The following is a 19,289-nucleotide window of genomic DNA, read 5'->3' as shown; positions in this document are numbered from 1 at the left end:
AATTGAAGAAAAAAATTAAAGCAGAAACCCCAATAATGTTATTAATAATGGTTGAAGGGAAACTACATTACTATTCTGAGGGTAAACGTGGAATATATGCTCAGTCCCCGATTCTCTGGGTCCTACAATTCGGCCCCTATACAAGATGGCAATTCAGCCTCCCAGATTAGTTAATTCGTCGACCCTCTTACAATTGTGCAAATTGGCCTCCCTTATTCAACAATTTGGCCTTCTCTTGAGTCTAGAAATTTGGCATCCTTGAATAATCAATTCAACATCTTCTACAATGATCAATCACTTGATTAGCAAGGGTGGTTGTGAAACCACTGAAACCAATCGCCACTAGCTAGGGTGGATGTTTCACCACTTAAACTGGGATCTCCACAAGGGTTTTCCCTCGCATAGTAAGCTAATAGAGCTTCCGCTACAATTATCAAATTTCAATAACCAATCATACCCCTTGAACTCTCTTCTTCTTTTTATAATTCGCCCCCATCCAAATACCATGGTTTGCTGAAATACTATGGATCATCTTTTAATAATAAAGTGAATTTATAAGTTTTATTTTTTTAATTTTTAATTAATTCAAAACTCACTTAATGATCCTTTTTAATTCAATTACTCATTTTCACCTTAGGATGACATTAAATAATTAAATTAATTCACTACTTTCTTCCATTCTCGAAAAGTGATATTACAGTCCTCCCTTCACAAGATTGTTTGTCCCAAGCAATTCAAACATGTATTCCCAAGTCCCCAATAAGCCTAGAGAATCTTTGCTGCATACGATCCAAAATCTACATATCAATACTAGGATCCCAAATATATCTGTAGAATTCTCCAACATGACTGTTGTACCATCCTAACACAACCAAACCCAGCATCATTATCCCTCATAAAAATTCTTGGATCCCAAGGACTATAATCTTCCAAATTGAAATTTATATCAAATAGTAGAGGCACGTACAAGGAAGTAACAACAATTAACAAATTCCAAACATGCACATCAAAATACACAAGAAACTAAGCCATTTTATTACTATAGAAATCCAAGTACATAAATGGCAAGAAATGGTAGAACATGGGCCTGCTATGCAAGTTAGGCAAACCCTAGGTGAGATCTCACTTATTCAACTGTTGGAAATGACTCCCACAAAATCTGTGCACTGCTCAAAAATTCTGCTAATTGTTGTTGGGAGGAAACTGAAATTCTGACCTCAATAATGCCCAGAATGATCTTAAATTGCATCCACAGACTCCTCTCCTATAACCTAGAAATACCCAAAAAAGGTTTGGCCTAACTCCAAGCCGAAATCAAATTCCCAATGTAATGCAAATTGTCCAACTAATCAACAATACGCCCTACTATGAGAATGTATGATTCTGTCCCAAATACTACCCGAAAAACTCTATAAAATTAGCTATAGGCTCCTCACACCCAAACCAACAAAACCAAGAAATTATTTGGGTTCCAGCTAACCCAGTATGCCCAAAATAGAGCGAAGTTCCAGCCACATAGTTTTGTGCCCAACCAGAGCGAAACTGCTAAGAAATGATAAAAATATCCTACAAATGGCGAAATTGCACACAAATATCCTCTCACAAATAGCTATTACTCCCAATTAAAACTCTCGACAAATACCAGCACCAAACACCAACAAAAAAAAGTTTGTTCTCCAACCCCTACACAAGCTCTATAAGAGCAGATTTAGCCCAACCAAAGATATAGGAACAACTCTCAAAAATGGTGCCAAACTCCCCCTCTAACCAGTAGAAAATCTCTTGCAAATACCCGGAACCTATAATAAAAAGATGTTGCTCCAAATACCTCCGGGGTTTGTCTTCTATGCCCAGAAATAACGAATTTTTGAGTGAATATTCTGCAATAAACTCCAATGGAAGTCCTGAAGTGGACTCCACCAAAGCCTCACTAGGGAGGCACTCAAAGTTTGTAATATCCCCTATCAGAGGTATCCCTCAATCACAAGCAATATAGTAGCCAGGGTGCTCAAAGATACAACATACAATAATGTATACATGGAATATAAGCAAGTACTCGAGAAATGCAGAGAGAAATGCTAAGCCATTTTATTATACTGAGTAATGGAAAGAGTACAAGAGGTGATCAGACAGGTAGCACCTTGACTTGCACAAGGCAAGTGAAGAAATACACTCAGAATGGTAAGGAAATGGCCTCTCTCTGAACTGCGTCCAAACTGTCGGAGAACTGTTGTGCTGCTGCTACTGCTGGAATCAAATGAGGATTTGGGGTTGTTCCCCTCCTCAGAAAATGCTGAAACTCTGGAATCAGCCTCTGCTCAATAAACCTAGAAAAGCCCAAAAAGCTTTTCTAAAATAGCTGACCCCTGAAAATCACCCCCTTGGGGATCTGCGCAATCCCTCAAGGCTCTGCGCTGCACCTAAAGAGAATCCTCCAAAACTCTACCTGAAACTCTGCCAAAATCCTCCAATATGCAAGGGTTGATCCCTAGCTCAATCTCCCAGCTCAAATCCTCCACAAAACCCCAGTCCTGAGCTCCTACCCAAAGAAACTGCGTCCTCCCCTCTCAAGACTGCGCAGTCATCAAATGCTCAGCTCCTCCTCAACTCCAAAGATCGATCCTCCTGTAAAACACTGATGAAACTACCTTGCCCAAGCAGGGACTCGAAGTCCCCTAGGGCTAAGGGTGAGATCTCCGAACGGAGACACTCGATGCACTAAACAGTGTTGTAGACAGGCTAAATAGCCAGCGTGCTCTAAGTCGAAATGACTAGCTCAAATGCAACATAATCGGATGATCAAAATGAGGAGGCTCCTCTCTCCTTTATAGCGTTGGCCTTTCTCAAACCCTAAGGCCACCTCCTCCAACGTAGCCTCTCTCTTGCCACGTGTTCCTTGTCATCTGCGCAGTGCCTCCAAGTGTCTACGTGGGCCCCTTCTCTACGTGGTCCTTGAGCCCCCTTGGTTCCCCTTTTAAGTTACAACGTTGTGCTACTAGGGAGTGACTTTATTCATAAAGTGAGTTATGTCCCCCTTTCCTCACTTTTTTTATTTATTAATAACTATAGAAGGCAAAATTGAGCAAAATCAAATATTCCAATTAGCCATGGCTAATTAGGAATATTGCAAATTTCTCCGAAATGAAGATGAGTTTCACTTGAAACTCTTGAGCTAAACATCTCTGCTTCTCTTGTGCTGAACAACCTCCAAGAGAAGAGTTCGATCTTCAGAAAATAAATTAGCAAAAAGATGCAAAAGTGTAGCCCCAATGTGCTATTTATAGATGTCGGTCCTTTTTCCCTTGGTGGTCTCCTCTCTCCACAAGTTCGAACATCCCTTTTTTTCTCTTTCCTTCTCGTAGTGTGAATTTCTCAAGGGGGTCGAATTTCCCTATTTGGTGGTCCCCATATTTCACTTAACAAAAATTATTTCCTTTTTCTCTAATGTTTATTTCTCCTTTTTCCTCCAAAAATTTACTGGGGCCTCCATAACCCACTTTAACTAAGTTTTATATGCCAAAATATTCCCTAATGCCAAAATTGCAAATATGATGATTTTACTTAGGAAATTATTTATTGGGAACATGACAGTCCTCCCCGCCAAAAATTGCTTGTCCTCAAACAATGCCTGAACAAGCACCCTCTCTATCAGTTCACCCAAATGGCTGATGCAACTGATACCAGGGTCCCAAATGTGCCACTGAGTAATCCCTATCCTCAGCACCATCATGTCATGAAGGAGTCCCACGATACCAAGGTCCCAAGCCATCTTGATCAACGTGAAGCACCCCTTGCTCCACTCACTGTCCAGCCAGGTATAGGTACCAGAAGCCATCTGCATACTATCAATAAGTAAAGAATCATGATAATGTGGGACTTTGTCCAACTCCCCATGAGGTTGCCCTACCGAGTATTCCACCTCATGCACTCCAACTCTTAAAGATACACCCCAATCCCTGTGAGGGTGAAGTCTCTCTCGCATGAGCTTCCCCTGATATCCTCTCACTGACCAACCTGCCATGCTGATGAAGTCCCCCATGCCATCAACGAGTCACAAAATCCTAATGGAAGATTTGAATGATCTCCCCCTATAGTAGCCAGCTCATCCCTAAAGGTCATTGAGTTGTCAGTACTGCGATGCCCGGATCCCATGCCAGTCTCAGAAGGGTGCCACCATGTTGTCACTGCGCCATTTTGACTCTAACAGGTTTCCCATCGTGTGCACATTGTATCCTCCTCCCCTGAAACCCGGTGGCAAAATATCTATGAAGGCCAAACTAATCCTACCTAAGTATCTCCATGATGTCAATCTCTACCCATCCAATGGTAATCCCGATCCTGAGCTACAACTGGAAAAACTTGCCTTGCCAAAAAACGGAAGCCCCCGCAATCCCCCATGTGTTCGTTAATTTGGGGTAGCATCGGATGTGCTCTAGGCCTCAAATTTTGCAGGGAGGCTTGGGCACATGTATTCCAAAGAACTCAAAAATCATTTTGGGAAATTCCACCCGGAGACCATTTTATTAAAATAATTAATATTTTTTAATGAGACGCTAAGTCTAAACTTAGGAAAATAAAAATATTAATGGGTATTAATCTAATTGTGGGTGTAACTTGTAGAAGAAGTCATGGATCAAGCTAAAATGATCCTAGCCATCGATTAGCTTTTAATCCGGGTCGTTGAATGTCAATGAGAAGATTATTTAAGGAAGCTTGAGGGTCATCTGGAAAACACACCGAGAGATCAAGAGATCGAATTTCTGAAGTGAGAAGCAAGAGGAAGTTTTGATTAAGGAGATTTCTTGCAATTGAGGGGCGGGGATAGCATCCGGAGAGAGAGATTTTCTCAGCCGGAGAATCATCAGCAAAGAGAGGCAAAGAGTGATCCAACAGCTCTCACGCAGAGTCTGACGCAGGGCCATGAAGGGCCACGCAGAGGTAGCGTAGAGGGTGAGAGAGAGTCCGAAATTTTGTTGCACAAAGTCAGCTTCAGAAGTCGGGAGTCGGGGTGAGAGACCGGGAGGCTGAGAGCAGTGACTCTGGGCAGCAAATCGATCAACTGGCTGGGTAACATAGTGTCTAAAGGGGTTGAAGCAGGGACTGTGTGAGGACTGCGCACAGGCAGCGTAGGGCCTGCCAAAGGCACCTCATCCAGTGTCCAGATCAACCGGGATTTTTCTCAGTGATTGTGTGAGGTAATCTCACAAATCTTTCTGCCAATATTTCTCTCTATAACTGAATAACCCTTGAGGTATTCAGAGATGTATTCAAAATTTGCTACTGCTTAATAATAATAAACCCTCAGAGCTGCTGCACCAGTTTTCCCACATTGGGTTTTTCTGGGGACATTTGTCCAAAAATAACGGTGTCATTTGTGTTGTATTTTCTTTCTTGCTCAGTCTCTTGTTTCCACATATAATTTTAATTAAGTGAAGGTTGCAATAGTATTTACTTCAATATTTGCTGTAGCACCCAGTAAATAACTTTTATGGATTAACAAGTAGAGAAGTAACATGAGTTTGCTGCAGTAGGAATTCCGGTTGAGGAATTTTCACATGGTATCAAAGTTGCAGGTGGAACAAGAAGAGCAGTGTCGATAGATCCAACACTGAGCAGAAGAGGGAAATCAAAAAGCTGCAGGAGGCAACAATTCGAAACCCCAGAGGATTTGCGTAGTTCTTAGTCGGAGGGCTGAAATTCGTGGCAGTCTCTCTCCGAGTGAGTCGACGGAGAGAAGGGCTTCTAGTTCGAATTTTTTTCGGGGCAAACGGAGCAACACTAAAGTCTCAGTGTAAGGAGAGCTGGTGCGACGTAGATTTTTCTGCAAGCAGTTTGCTATGCAGAAAATCGTCAGAAGAAAGAGGAGAAGCACAGTTGAGGGGATTTCTTCCTCAAAGAATTCCTAGCCAAGGATTTCAAATTATCTAGAGTCGAGCAACAGCAAGGGGCAACAGTTTTACTAGCTCCAACAGGGAGTACGTAGGCTAGCCCAGCAGCAGCACAGAGGAGAGAGGAGGTCATTCGACTCTCAATTTTTTGGCAGATATGGCAACCAGTGGCTTGAGGGATCAGGTCAAGTTGGACGGAGCAACCAACTATGTCATCTGGAAGGCTAGAATGTCATTCCTTCTAGATGAGCATGCCCTCAAGACATATGTCGACAACGTGGTGGTTGTGCCTACAGATCCAGATCCGCTAAAGAAGTACAAATCAGAAATGGTGAAGGCCAAGAGGATGATCCTTGATGGAATAAAGGATCACGTTGTGTGTCATGTCACTAGCAAAGGAACTGTTAAGGAGATGTGGGATGCCTTGGCCACATTAAATCAAGGATCTTCCGAGCAGCAAAAGATGTACTTGGAACAGAAGCTGAGATTTGCTCAGATGCAGAAGGGGGAGCGTGTGGATCCATTCCTCACAAAGCTGAAGGAAACCCGTGATGAATTGTCTTCTGTGGGGCATACACCTCAAGATTCAGAGTTGGTTAAACGAGCCCTCAATTCTGTCTCAGATGAGTGGCAAGTCTTTGTCCAGAGTATCCTGGGTAGAGCAACATTGCCAAATTGGGATGAGATGTGGGCAGCTCTAAAGCAAGAGGAGTTGAGGAGAGACTTAGTCAAGGTCAAACTTGACGAAAGCAGTAGCAATGGGTCGAAGCCCAAGGAGGAGCAGGATAATGTAGCCCTTGCATCGAAGGGATAGCAGGAGTAGCGAAGATGTAAGAAAGACGTCTCGAAGATCAAGTGTTTCAAGTGTGGTGAGATGGGTCACTACGCTACTCAGTGTCCTCTCAAGAAGAAGGACAAGGATGAGAAACACGATCTGAAGGTTGCTCCCGTAAAGATCGAAGAGGAGTTAGCCATGACCACCAAGATACCTCCAGGAGGGAGGTGGGCTAATTTGGAGTTGTAGTCCGAAAGAGCTATAGATGGGCAGGATCCTTGAAGAGTTCACCTCTTGGATCAATACCTTGCTACGGGAGCCCAATTTTGTGGTAGCAGGATGGACTGGTGTCGAATGGTGCCGAGGAGTGTCGGAGAGACAGTTGTAGTGGCTAGGAGCACCAAGTCTGAGCAGCACAAAGTAGAGTTAACAGTAGTGCAGATGGCACAGAGCAAAGGTCAACAACAACGCAGTATATTCAGAGGGTCAGTGCAGAGACTAGCAGCATTCAGTCTCCATCATTCACATGGTATCATACTGAACACAGTCAGTTCGGTAATTTTGGATGTTTTTCCGTTGCTGATAGAGTAGCAGCAATAGTCTGCAGTGGCAGTGCTAGTAGCAGCACAGATGCAACACTTGAGAGGGAGTTGTAGTACCGATGCAGTGTCAACAGTAATACAGTTGTAGCAGCAGTAATATAGTGGCAGTGTCAACAGTAATACAGTTGCAGCAGCAGTAATACAGTGGCAGTGTCAACAGGAATACAGTTGCAGTAGCAGCGCAGTAGTTGGTGGACAACATGTCAGACATCAACAGTGCTGAGGACGATGCTTCAGAGTCAGAGCAGTATGCAGCAACGTATATTGCTAGAGCACATTCCTCGCTAAAAGGGAGTGTTGATTTGGAGTAGCATCGGATGTGCTCTAGGCCTCAAATTTTGCAGGGAGGATTGGAAACATGTATTCCAAAGAACACAGAAATCGTTTTGGGAAATTCCACCCGGAGACAATTTTATTAAAATAATTAATATGTTTTAATGGGACCCTAGGTCTAAACTTAGGAAATTAAAAATATTAATGGGTATTAATCTAATTGTGGGTGTAACCTCTAGAAGAAGACGAGGATCAAGCTAAAATGATCTTAGCCATTGATTAGCTTTTAATCTCGATCGTTGAGTGTCAACGAGAAGATTATTTAAGGAAGCTTTAGGGTCATTTGGAGGACACACCGAGAGATCAAGAGATCGAATTTCTGAAGTGAGAAGTTCTCAGGAAGAAGTTCTGATCGAGGAGATTTCTTGCAGTTGAGGGGCAGGGATAGCATCCACAGAGAGAGAGAGAGAGAGATTTTCTCAGCCAAAGAATCATCAGCGGAGAGAGGCAGAGAGTGATCCAGCAACTCTCACATAGAGGTTGATGTAGGGCCACGCAGAGGGTGATAGAGAGTCCGAAATTTTGCTAGGCAGAGTCAGTTTTAGAAGCCAAGAGTCGAGGTGTGAGACCGGGAGGCTGAAAGCAGTGACTCTGGGCAGCAAATCGATCAGTTGGCTAGGTGACGCGGTGTATAGAGGGGTTGACGTAGGGACTGTGCAGAGGCGGAGTAGGGCCTGCCAAAGGCGCCTCATCCAGTGTCTGGATTAGCTGGGATTTTTCTCAGTGATTGTATGATGTAATCTCACAAATCTTTCTACCAATATTTCTCTCTGTAACTGAATAACCCTTGAGGTATTCAGAGATGTATTTAGAATTTGCTACTGCTTAATAATAATAAACCATCAGAGTTGCTGCATCGGTTTTCCCGCATTGGGTTTTTCCGGGGACATTTGTCCAAAAATAACGGTGTCATTTGTGTTGTATTTTCTTTCTTGCTCAGTCTCTTGTTTCCGTATATAATTTTAATTAAGTGAAGGTTGCAATAGTATTTACTTCGATATTTATCGTAGCAAACAATAAATAACTTGTATGGATTAACAAGTAGGAGAAGTAACATCAGTTTGTTGTAGTAGGAATTCCGGTTGAGGAATTTTCACAGTGTCAACCCCAAAGTGAGCTAGATCACCCTTTGCTATGGTCTTGCTCCTCACGAAATGGAGTGGCCTGTCAACCAACTGAATCCCTGGATCCCCTAATTAGATCTGTTGCAATGTAGTCCTGACGAATACTGAAATCCACCTACCCACATCTCTGCTCCCTGCACGTAATCGATATATAGACTCCACACAACATGAATCAATCTAACACATGCAAAACTGCCATGCACCGACCATACCAAATCGTGGGATCTGTTATCCTGTCTCCTGAAAACACACCCTGATACTACCTGGTGACTGAACATTCGCATATAAGAAAGATCAACCATCTGCTGTATATGTTCTTGTGATACCTCGAAGTGCCTCACTAAAAATGTGTCATGCATCCCCTTAAGTGTGAACTCAAGGCTGGAACATACGCTACCTCTGCAACAAACCACGCACTCCCCAAACCTGTACCTGCCAGCTCGTGCCCTGACCCAATGCCGTCATTGAGAAGTCTCTCCCCTGCTGTGCTGAGTCCCATACCAATATCTCAAGTGATCTCCTTTCTCCCTGTTGCTCATGCCCAAAGTGTCAAATGACAATAGCGAAATCATATGTGCCTGTAAGCGATGTAGAAGAGGGACAGGCAGGTGAGTCCCCATGGATACCATCAGGTGTCGCTCATCTGCGTCCTCGTCGATCCTGGGTGAACTACACCCAAAGGTATGCATGGTGTCCCTATTCATAAATTTCCTTGGAGGCAACACTCCAAGACCTCGTTGTGCAACATCATATTCCCCTGCATACCACTGAGTATCCCTATACTCCTTGGCATCCCATTGTACAGTGTGGCCTACCCTTGTACACCACTAGATACCCCCTGCTACTGTTGTACCATCTTGTACTGTCTCATATCTTTCCTGTGTCACTATACCTGACACTCGCCGCATGTACTCAATGCGATGTGAGTCGCTCCTACTCCACAACACAATCCAACGCACTACGGCATACCACTATGCATCTCCAATCCCACCTGCAAACCACTGCTCAACGTTGTATGTGCCTACGCACCATTAGATTCCATTGCCTAAAGCTGAGGCAATACGCATCAACCTGCACCCTACCGACATCACCACCTCCATCGTCGCATCACCATACCCTCTTATGCATGGATTTTCCCTCCAAATCCTCCCTGAGGGACTCAAGAGGTGAATCTCCCTATGTACCAGTAGCAATGCCACCACTGCTCTGCTACTATGTGTCCCATGTGCCCCACATAGCTGTGGATGATCCCCAGCCCCATACAAGGAACTTTTTGGTGGCCTAGCAATGCCACCTCCTCTGACAATCTCCTGCCAGAGTGTGCAAATCATCCCACACCCCCATGCATAACCAGCATACCAAGATGACCCATAAAGTCCCCTCACAAATTAACTGATTGCTGGTGCTGACTGAAACTCCCCTAGTGAATGCATGCGCTCAACCACTGGGTCAACAATGCCACCAATGTCGTAGTCAATCTGCGTATCTGGTAAATGGTAGGTAGTCCCACTTAAATCCCAATGCCAACCTGGGCCTCCAGTATTCCCGATGCCTGAATGCGCCTGCTGACCCTCACTCCAGTCTATGACCAACTCCATATGCCTAGCCCACTCCGTCGGGTACCAACTCAAAATCTCTCACCATCCAACCCCAAGGGAAGGATCAAAAGCACGAAATCACGTACATGGAACTAGCCCCTCATCCTGTCAATGTTGCACCCTACATAGCTCATGTCACCTCATCTCACTAATATATTCAATGCATATAATCTGCCTAGGTGATGTGGCCTCTCTCTCACCAACGTGCAAAGGAAACCCAACAATGTTGCAAGCTCCATCAATGTATGCCTGAAGAGGGCTAGCGTTTGAAAGTATGATAGCGTTGTTGGCTGCTGATGCACCTGTTTGCTCCTCATTGGTGGTTGACTCCAAGGACAGTTGCTCATCCTCCTCCATCATGGGCTCAACATGAGCCCCTAATTATCGCTCCACAAATAGCTCATCATGCCTAACATCCTCACCACTCTACTGTAGGTGGCTACCATTTAGAAACTCTATCACAACTTTGGATAACATTGTGCCTACTGGCACCACGTCAATCAACATGTCCCCTGGCACCTCGTCAATTTGTTGTGGGCTGCTATCATTTGAAAACTCGGGCACAAACCTAGACACATCATCAATGAATATCTCAACAATGGGTGGCATTATGGGTGTACCCTCTACTCTCTCCCCCAAGGTGTCAACTGGAGATATCAAAGGAATATCCAACAAGGATTACTCCTACATAACTCTAGGTATTTCTACGTGCTCTCCCTGCATGCCATCAACCTCATGCTCAATCTCCTCCTCAGGCTCTTGATATCTAAAGCCAAGTCTCCACCAACAGAAACGCCTCTTAGTCTCACCCTCTAACTATCCCTGACCTGTCCACTCCTTTTGAGGAGCTTTGGTATCATGATTTTGTCGACTTTCCCCACATGGTGTAAATGGCTTCACCCCCATGGCCTGCACACCTCTGGTGTGTCTTCCATAAGGATGAAGATGGTCTTGGTTTATCCCCTTACTGTTACAAAATTGGACTAACATCTCTATCATCTCCTCATTGTTTTTGATCATCTTCTCATTGTTTCTGAGGATCTCCTCCATGATCTTGCTAGCTTCCCCATAGCTGGCCAAGATCATGCTTTGATACCACTGTAATGTTCCAAATTGAAATTTACAGCAAATAACAGAGACATGTACAAGGAAGCAACAACAATAAACAAATTCCAAACATGCACATCAAAATACACAAGAAACTGAGCCATTTTATTAATATAGAAATCTGAGTACATAAATGGAAAGGAATGATAGAACCTGGGCCTGCTATGCAAGCTAGACAAACCCCAGGTGAGATCTCACTAATCCAACTGCTAGAAATGACTCCCACGAAATTTGCGCACTGCCTAGAAATTCTACTAACTACTGCTGGGAGGAAACTGAAATTCCGACCTCAATAATGCCCAGAATGATCTGAAATTGCAGCCATGGACTCCTCTCCTACAAACCAAAAATACTTAGAAAAGGTTTGGCCTAACTCCAAGCCAAAATTGAATCCCCAATGTGATGCAAACTGCCTAGTGCATCAACGATATGCCTTACTATGAGAATGTATGATTCTGGCTCAAATACTGCTCAGAATATTCTATAAAATTAGCTATAGGCTCCTCACACCCAAACCAACAAAACCCATAAATCATTTGGGCTAATTCCAATTGACCCGGTATGCCCAAAATAGAGAGAATTTCCAACTACACATTTTTGCGCCCAACCATAGAGAAACTGTTGAGAAATGATAAAACTGTCCTGCAAATTGCTGAGAATTGTGCACAAATATCCTCCGGCATATGGGTATCACTCCCAATTAAAACTCCTAGCAAATACCAGCACCAAACGCCAACAAAAAAAACTTTGTTCTCCAACCCCTGCGTAGGCACTATAAGAGAAAATTTGGCCCAGCCAAAAGATACAAGAACAACTCTGAAAAATGGTGCCAAAATCCTCCTCTAACTAGTATAAAATCTCTTGCAAATACCCAGAACCTGTAATAGAAAGATGTTGCTCCAAATAACCTCCTAGATTTGTCTTTTGCGCCCAGAAATAGTGAATATTCTGCAATAAACTCCAATGGAAGTCTTGAAATAGACTCCCCCAAAGCCTCACTAGGGAGACACTCGAAGTTCTTCGAAATGAGGATGAGTTTCACTTGAAACTCTTGAGCTAAACAACTCTGCTTCTCTTGTGCTAAACAACCTCCAAGAGAGAGTTTTATCTTCAAAAAATAATGAGCAAAAAGATGCAAAAGTAGAGCCCCAATGTGATATTTATAAATGTTGGTCCTTTTTCCCTTGGTGGTCTCCTCTCTCCACAAGTTCGAATTCCAGTTCTTTTCTCTTTCCTTCTCCTAGTGTGAATTTCTCAAGGGGGTCGAATTTCCCTCTTTGGTGGTCCCCATATTTCACTTAACAAAAATTATTTCCTTTTCCTCTAATGTTTATTTCTCCTTTTTCCTCCAAAAATTAAGTGGGGCCTCCATAACCCACTTTTCCTAACTTTTATATGCCAAAATATTTTATAACACCAAAATTGCAAAAATGATGATTTTACTTAGTAAATTATTTATTGGGGACATGACAAGGCCACATTAGGAAATTAGCATTCCCATTACCTGAGGACTCCCTGTTCCCATATTCAAACTGAACAAGAAACTGACCCAATGTAAGTGATCCACCTTGACTAGGTTTAATGACCATCTCTTGGATGTCACCTATAGAAGACCATGCATCAAGTACAAAATATGGTTCTGACATTACAACCTCCTCTGAAACACATCCAAGCTACACCAAATCTTGAACACAAAGAAATATATAGTATGTAAACCATGCGCTATCTTTCTCAAGTAGTAGCATAGCGTACAAGAATATGTTCAACATGAGACACTCAAGAACAAGGTTCTCATTATTATACAGTTTTGCCCTATGCTCAAGTCCAAATGTCCAAGCAAATATTGAAGCAATACTATTAGTACTAGTTTCACCCCCTTTCTCATGGACTCAAAAATGTTTTGTGAAGGCTCCATGTGCGGCCTCAACTTCAATAGTCTTACCATCTGAGGATAACAACACTGATGTCATCAGTCCAAGTGACCCAAACCCTTGGCCAAAAAATCACTTTGAACATCACCATCATAATTTTTGCAAGCCCATACATACCTGCCTTCACCCTTGAGAGCATAAGCTACCATGTCATCAATTGGCTGATGCTCATACCAAATATTGGCTTCTTCAAACTTGTCTTTCTAGTTTTGTTCATATACTTCTTGAAAGATGTCCTTAAACCTACCATCATATGGTAATTTTTGTACTTAGAGGCCACTTCCTTGAATATGCCATTACCATTGAGGACTGAGCAAAGGACCACACTGACTCATCAACATTGAACCTAGCCATCACCATTCCACCTCCATCTTTAAAATCATATACATCAAGCTCAAGTGGCTTATCTCCTGTTCTTGGAACAAATACCATTTTCAGTTTTCCTGGTCTTGTTAGGAGCAGATTTGTACCGCGGTACTAATCCCCAAAAGCATGTCTCCCAATACATATCAATTTCTTCCAACTTGCAATAAGTCTAGGAATATTCTTGCACATAATAGGCTCACGAGGAATAGTAAATAAGGGACGGGCCTCACCATTTGGGCATCGCAGCCCAGAGTTTCATCAAGAGTCATGGTGTCTCCAGTTAGTCAGAGCTTTGTATGCCTTGTGTCCTAAGTCTTGATTATTCCGAAGCATATGCTCTCCTCTTGCCTTAGTGAGGATCCTGACAAAAACTTTCTGAACTTCTGTAATGTTCCTATCATAATAAAAGGTCCTATTCTGATTCCAATATCTTGTTTCATATAAGTAAAATCCTGCTATATTTACTCTGTGTTCTGTGTTTCTGGTGAATTTGGTATCAGAGCCATATTTTATGTTGTTGTTTCCCAAAGAGTCTTTGAGCAGTGTGCTTTGGTCACATAGAAAGTGAGATGTGGAAGAATGGGGGTAAACATGGAGCAAGCATATCTGTTGTAGGTAGCAGCCAAGGAGTTGGGCATATGAAGGCCAAAAGAGCCGATTGCTAAGTCCAATCTCAATTGTAGGTGCTTACTGCTGATTTTTGTAGCTATGGTCGGTCTTCATAATTTGTTCTAGCCCTCCAAATACATGAGAAATAATAAACACAAATTATATTTAAAGTCATCTTTGAATGAGGGAAAACTTGAATTTTCAATTTTCAATTTTTGCCTCCAAATGTAAGGTTGGCTTCAAGACAGCCCCGGTGAAAGGACACACCAATTCTCCATTCAACATCTATATATTGGCATTCGTCCTCTCCATTTGGACATTCAATTTGGATAATAAGAAGATATCTTCAGAGGCTAATGAAGGACGAATTTGTGGGAGACTTGAAAGGACAAATTCTGAGGCAAAGTGAAATCTCTGTGGCACAACAGACCAAATTTCTAAGGCAAATTGAGGGCAGTTTGACTAGGTTTAACCTGGGTTTGGGTGCTGGTCAGTTTGACTTGACTTGACTAGAAAATTCAGATTGTATTCCTTGTGGAGTTGGACAAATTTTTATAAGAAAAGGTTGTTGGGTTTTTCCCTTGGTTTGGGGTTTTCCCAAGATAATTTTTGTGTCTCATGTTTGGCTGTTTCTCCATGATCCTATTGTCTTTATTGTTCTATTGATGATATTTTCTATGAGTAATTGCTTAATGATGAATGTGATACAAAACAAATTAGTGAGGTAATCATTGGAAGTAATTATCAGAGTAAAAAATCACGAAATTCAACATGGTATCAGAGCCATGGTGAAAGAGCAGCCTTGAAGAAGCCCTAGTCCAATTATGTGCCCTAAAAGACCTATATTCTGCCTATATTCTATTCTTGATGGAAGATTAGTCAAAAATTTAGGACAAAGTATGAGACCTCAGGTGGGCTGAGAAGGCCTCAGGGCCTGTTACAAAGGGTCGAGAGGGACCTCAGCGCCTGTTACAGGGCAAGAAACCTCAGGAGGGCCGAAGAGCCTCAAAACTAGACTTTAGGCTAGGCCACAGGCCTAATAGAAACAGAAAAAGAGCCTCAGTTTGAGCATCAAAGGCCGAGGAGTCTCAGAAAGTGGCCAGAATAAGTTTGAAATATCTCTGTGAAAAGGCCAGCAAAGTTTCCTTTTGTGCATGAGGTCTACTAAAGTTTGTTTTAGCCCTTCGATTGTGGAAGTCACTGTACATAGGAGAAGGGATTGGACTGATGCTTTAGTAACAATAACAAGTTTGAAGTGTCTTAAATATCACATGCTTAGTTCGCTTTGAAGACTTGTTTTGGCTACAAGGACTGATAAAAGATACATTAACAAGACTCTATGTCCAACAAAGAATACTAAAGTCTATTTTTGCACATCAAGACAGTCAAAAATGAGATAAAGAATGGGATCACTGTTATTAACGTATTCTGAAGAAATCACATGACAATATATTGAGGATTCGTCTATAGAGCAAAAACAAGGTGTTGTTTTTTATACCTGTAATGAGACTGGTTAGGGAAGACTTAAAGTCATTTTCAAAGGTCCTGTTGAGTGATTTCAAGCTTATATGCCTAAGGCAAGTCTGAAGGAGATCTTAAATTTGTTTCTTGGACTGGATTATGAAACTATCCTTGAATAATCTGCCTATAATATCAGTCTTGTAGTAGACTTTGAAGCAGAACTTTGTGGGACAAAGTTCAGTTTTGATGATAGTAAAAAGGGCATTCATTTGTTTGCAAAAAGGAGGAGGCCAAGTTACTTTGTCTGGAAGGACCAAGATCAACCATCTAAGTTCTGCCAATGTAATATCCTCAATTTTGTGAGCATGGGAATTTTGCCCAATTTTGGTAATATTAATTAAAAGGGGCAACTAGTATTTTGGAAAAGGGTAGCAAGTATTATTTTATTGCAGATTGGCGGCAAATTATTATTTTATTAAAATGGTGGAAAAAGTAACTAAGTGGAAAATGGCCCCCACCAATAAAATAATATTAAAAGAGTCTAGAAAGATGGAGAGAAAATATAAAAGAAAGGACTCAGTTTGTAGATCATTTTTTACTATTATATTTCACCTTTCATCTTCTCTTGGGGCTGTTTAGCACAAGAAGAAAAGTGTTGTTTAGCACCAAGAATTCCAAGCGGAATTCCACTCTCGTTTCGGAGAAATTCGAGTGTCTCCCTAGTGAGGCAATTTGGGGAGCTCAATTCAGAGTTGCCATTGGGCGTATTTGCAAGTTATTTCAGCTGGTATGTTTTTCTTCCAGGGTGCAGAAGTGGTTCGAATTGCTTGTGGGGACATCAATTACGAAGGAGTAGAACATCGGAGGATTTGCAAGGGTTTTCCCCTAATTTAGCCAGAGATTTTTTGGTGATTAGCAGGGCTGAGCTTGAGAGAATTCTTGGGGCCGAAATTCTACATTTTTGGAAGTGCACAGGGGTTGGAGGAATAGAGGTTGAGAGATAAGGGCCAAAGATTAGAGGTATTCCTCATAGGAAAATTTAGCCAGAGTTGGGAAAGATTTCTATTGGTGGATTTGGGCTTAATTTAGCAGTATTAGTTTTGTGGGGCGTTTTCTAGCCAAATTGGGCAATTTGCACTTGTTGGCGATCACCGGGGATCGGTGGTTTCAACCCAAACCCTTTTTGGGTTTTTGTGGGTTTATTGAGAGGAGTCTCTCACTAATTTTACAAAATTTTCCGGGCGATATTCGGGCCTGAAATCTTCATTCTTATAGCAGGGTGAATTGTTGGTTAGTTGGAGAATTTGCACCATTTTGTGGGTTCGACTTTGGCTTGGAGATAGGCCAAACCTTTTCTTGGTATTTTCGGGTTTGAGGAGAGGAGCTCGCGGCTGCAATTTCAGAGCATTCTGGGCATTATTTTGAGCAAGACGACTAGTTCCATTTGGCAGCCTATAGCAGATTTTCTGGGCAATGTGCATTATCAGTATGGAGCCATTTCAGTGGTTTGGTCAATGATATTTCACCTGGGGTTTGCATAGCTTGCATAACAAGCCCAAGTTCCATTGTTCTTACTTGTTATGTACTCGTATTCCCATTGATTAATAAAATGGCTCAGTTATTCTGCTTATTTTCTATGGTATTCTGATTTGGGTGCTTGGACTTTAATTTTAATTGTTGTTCCTAGCTTATGTTTTTTATATTTACTGTAATTTTCCAATTAGGAATATTACAGTGGTATCAGAGCCATGATCTTGGCCAGCTGTGGGCCTTAAGCCAAGTGATGACAAGACCAGAATAAAAAGCTAAGAAATCATGGGATCCAAAGAAAAGTTAAAATCAAACAACATGGCAGTAACCTTGAATGAGGTGATTAGGATGCAACAAATGATGATTGATGTGGGGGAGCAGCTGATTCATACCACAATTGGGAATCAGGACCATTCTCAATTATATAACAAATCCACTATGCCCAAAATTATGGATAATGCATCAAGATGGCAAGACATGACAACAACTAATGTGGAGTTATTGGCAACAAATTGGAGGGCATACCAATCATTGGGACATGACATTCAGGCGTCCCTCTCCTTTTGGGAGTTCTGTGAACTAAGAGACATGCACAAATCAATGGGAATTCAGTGGAATTATGCAGGGATGATGAGGAGGATCAAGGCAGAAGATGAAAAAGTAGTTGAAGGGGCCATGGTTGGCAAGGAGACAATTGAGCATACACCCGTTGATGAGATGCCAACAGTTGATGAGGTACCCAGTGTTGTGACCGAGTTTTCAAGTGATAGCAGTGCACCACAGGTTGATGAGGTGCCAGGAGACATCTCCACCGTTGATGAGGAGCTGATAGGTACAAAGGCATCCAGATCTATGACAGAGTTGTCAGACGATAGTCACCTACAGCTGACCAATGAGGATGTTTTATATGATGGGTTGTCGGTGGAGGAGCAGTTGGAGGCTCAAGTTGAGGCTATGATGGAGGAGGATGTGCAGGCATCCTTGGGGCTAGACATTGACAAGGGGTGGCGCGCAGAGCATACATTGGGATTTCAACACAGTTCACTTCAGAGGCACATTGACAGGGTTCTCGGCGTTATTATCTCACCCTTATGCATTGGATTGAGAGAGGCGGAGTTATCGAGACAAATCATAGGGGATGACCGAGTCAGTAAGGGCCAGTGGCTTGAGTTGAGTATGGCACAACATCAGCATGGAGGGCTTGTCCTGTACACAGGAGATTGTACATTCGATCCCTCCTTTGGGATTGGATGGTGAGAGGTACTGAGCTGGTACCTGATGGAGCAGGTTAGGCGGTTGGGTACATCCATGGCCGCATTTCAACAAAGGCCATGGATTACTAGAGGAGTACGAGGGCCAGATTGTTGTTGGGATCCAGGTGGGATTCCCCATCACAACATGGGCTTGGTTAGTGATGGTATTAGCAATGCGATGGATCCAGTGACCAAGCACCCACACACTTTCAGCTCTCCATGAGCATTAGTGTAGGGTTGGATTGACAGGGGGGCAAGCAAACTCCGCGGCTTTTTTGGGGATGTTGGGGCGTACATGGGATTGTAGGATGATCAGCATATTCTGGCAGGTGCTGGTCAGAGAAGTTGCCATCAACAGGGCATCAGTCAGGGCAGTGTATGGGACAGTGCTCTCTTATTGGCATATTGGACGCAGGAGCTACTGAGGCTAGGCACGTAGTATCATTTCCGTTAGCGTGTAGTGGATTCACTAGCAGCATAGCAGATGCATGGGCATATGTGGGATGGTCGAGAATGCAGGGTGGTGCGGTAGTTGGCGTAGGTGTTCGGTGGTGCGCAGAGTCATGCCACAAAGTTCAATGTTCTGCCGAGGAGCATAGAGGCGCATGGAGGAGTGTCGTGTTGTGTGGGCTTGCACTGTGGAGTAGGAGGAGCAATTCACATCACCTTGAGGTTTCGCATGGAGTGATAGCTACTTTGTCACAGGAGGGAT

The 19,289-nt window shown here is 42.8% G+C and overlaps 1 protein-coding gene and 1 pseudogene across 3 annotated transcripts in view; both read right to left on the bottom strand.

Moving 5' to 3' along the window:
* LOC149204871 (PGR5-like protein 1B, chloroplastic) overlaps positions 1-19,289 on the bottom strand; it is a 226,711-nt gene that overhangs the window by 49,038 nt on the left and 158,384 nt on the right. The window lies entirely within an intron of this gene.
* LOC149204872 (isocitrate dehydrogenase [NADP], chloroplastic/mitochondrial pseudogene) lies at positions 13,101-14,618 on the bottom strand (annotated as a pseudogene).

This window comes from Pinus tabuliformis, chromosome 1_2 (genome assembly GCF_031772625.1).
Source record: "Pinus tabuliformis cultivar Carrire ecotype Pingquan chromosome 1_2, CPIR1, whole genome shotgun sequence".
Classification (NCBI taxonomy): Eukaryota; Viridiplantae; Streptophyta; class Pinopsida; order Pinales; family Pinaceae; genus Pinus; species Pinus tabuliformis.
The sequence above is the reverse complement of the archived record's forward strand: the minus strand, read 5'-3'. Positions and strand labels throughout refer to the sequence as shown.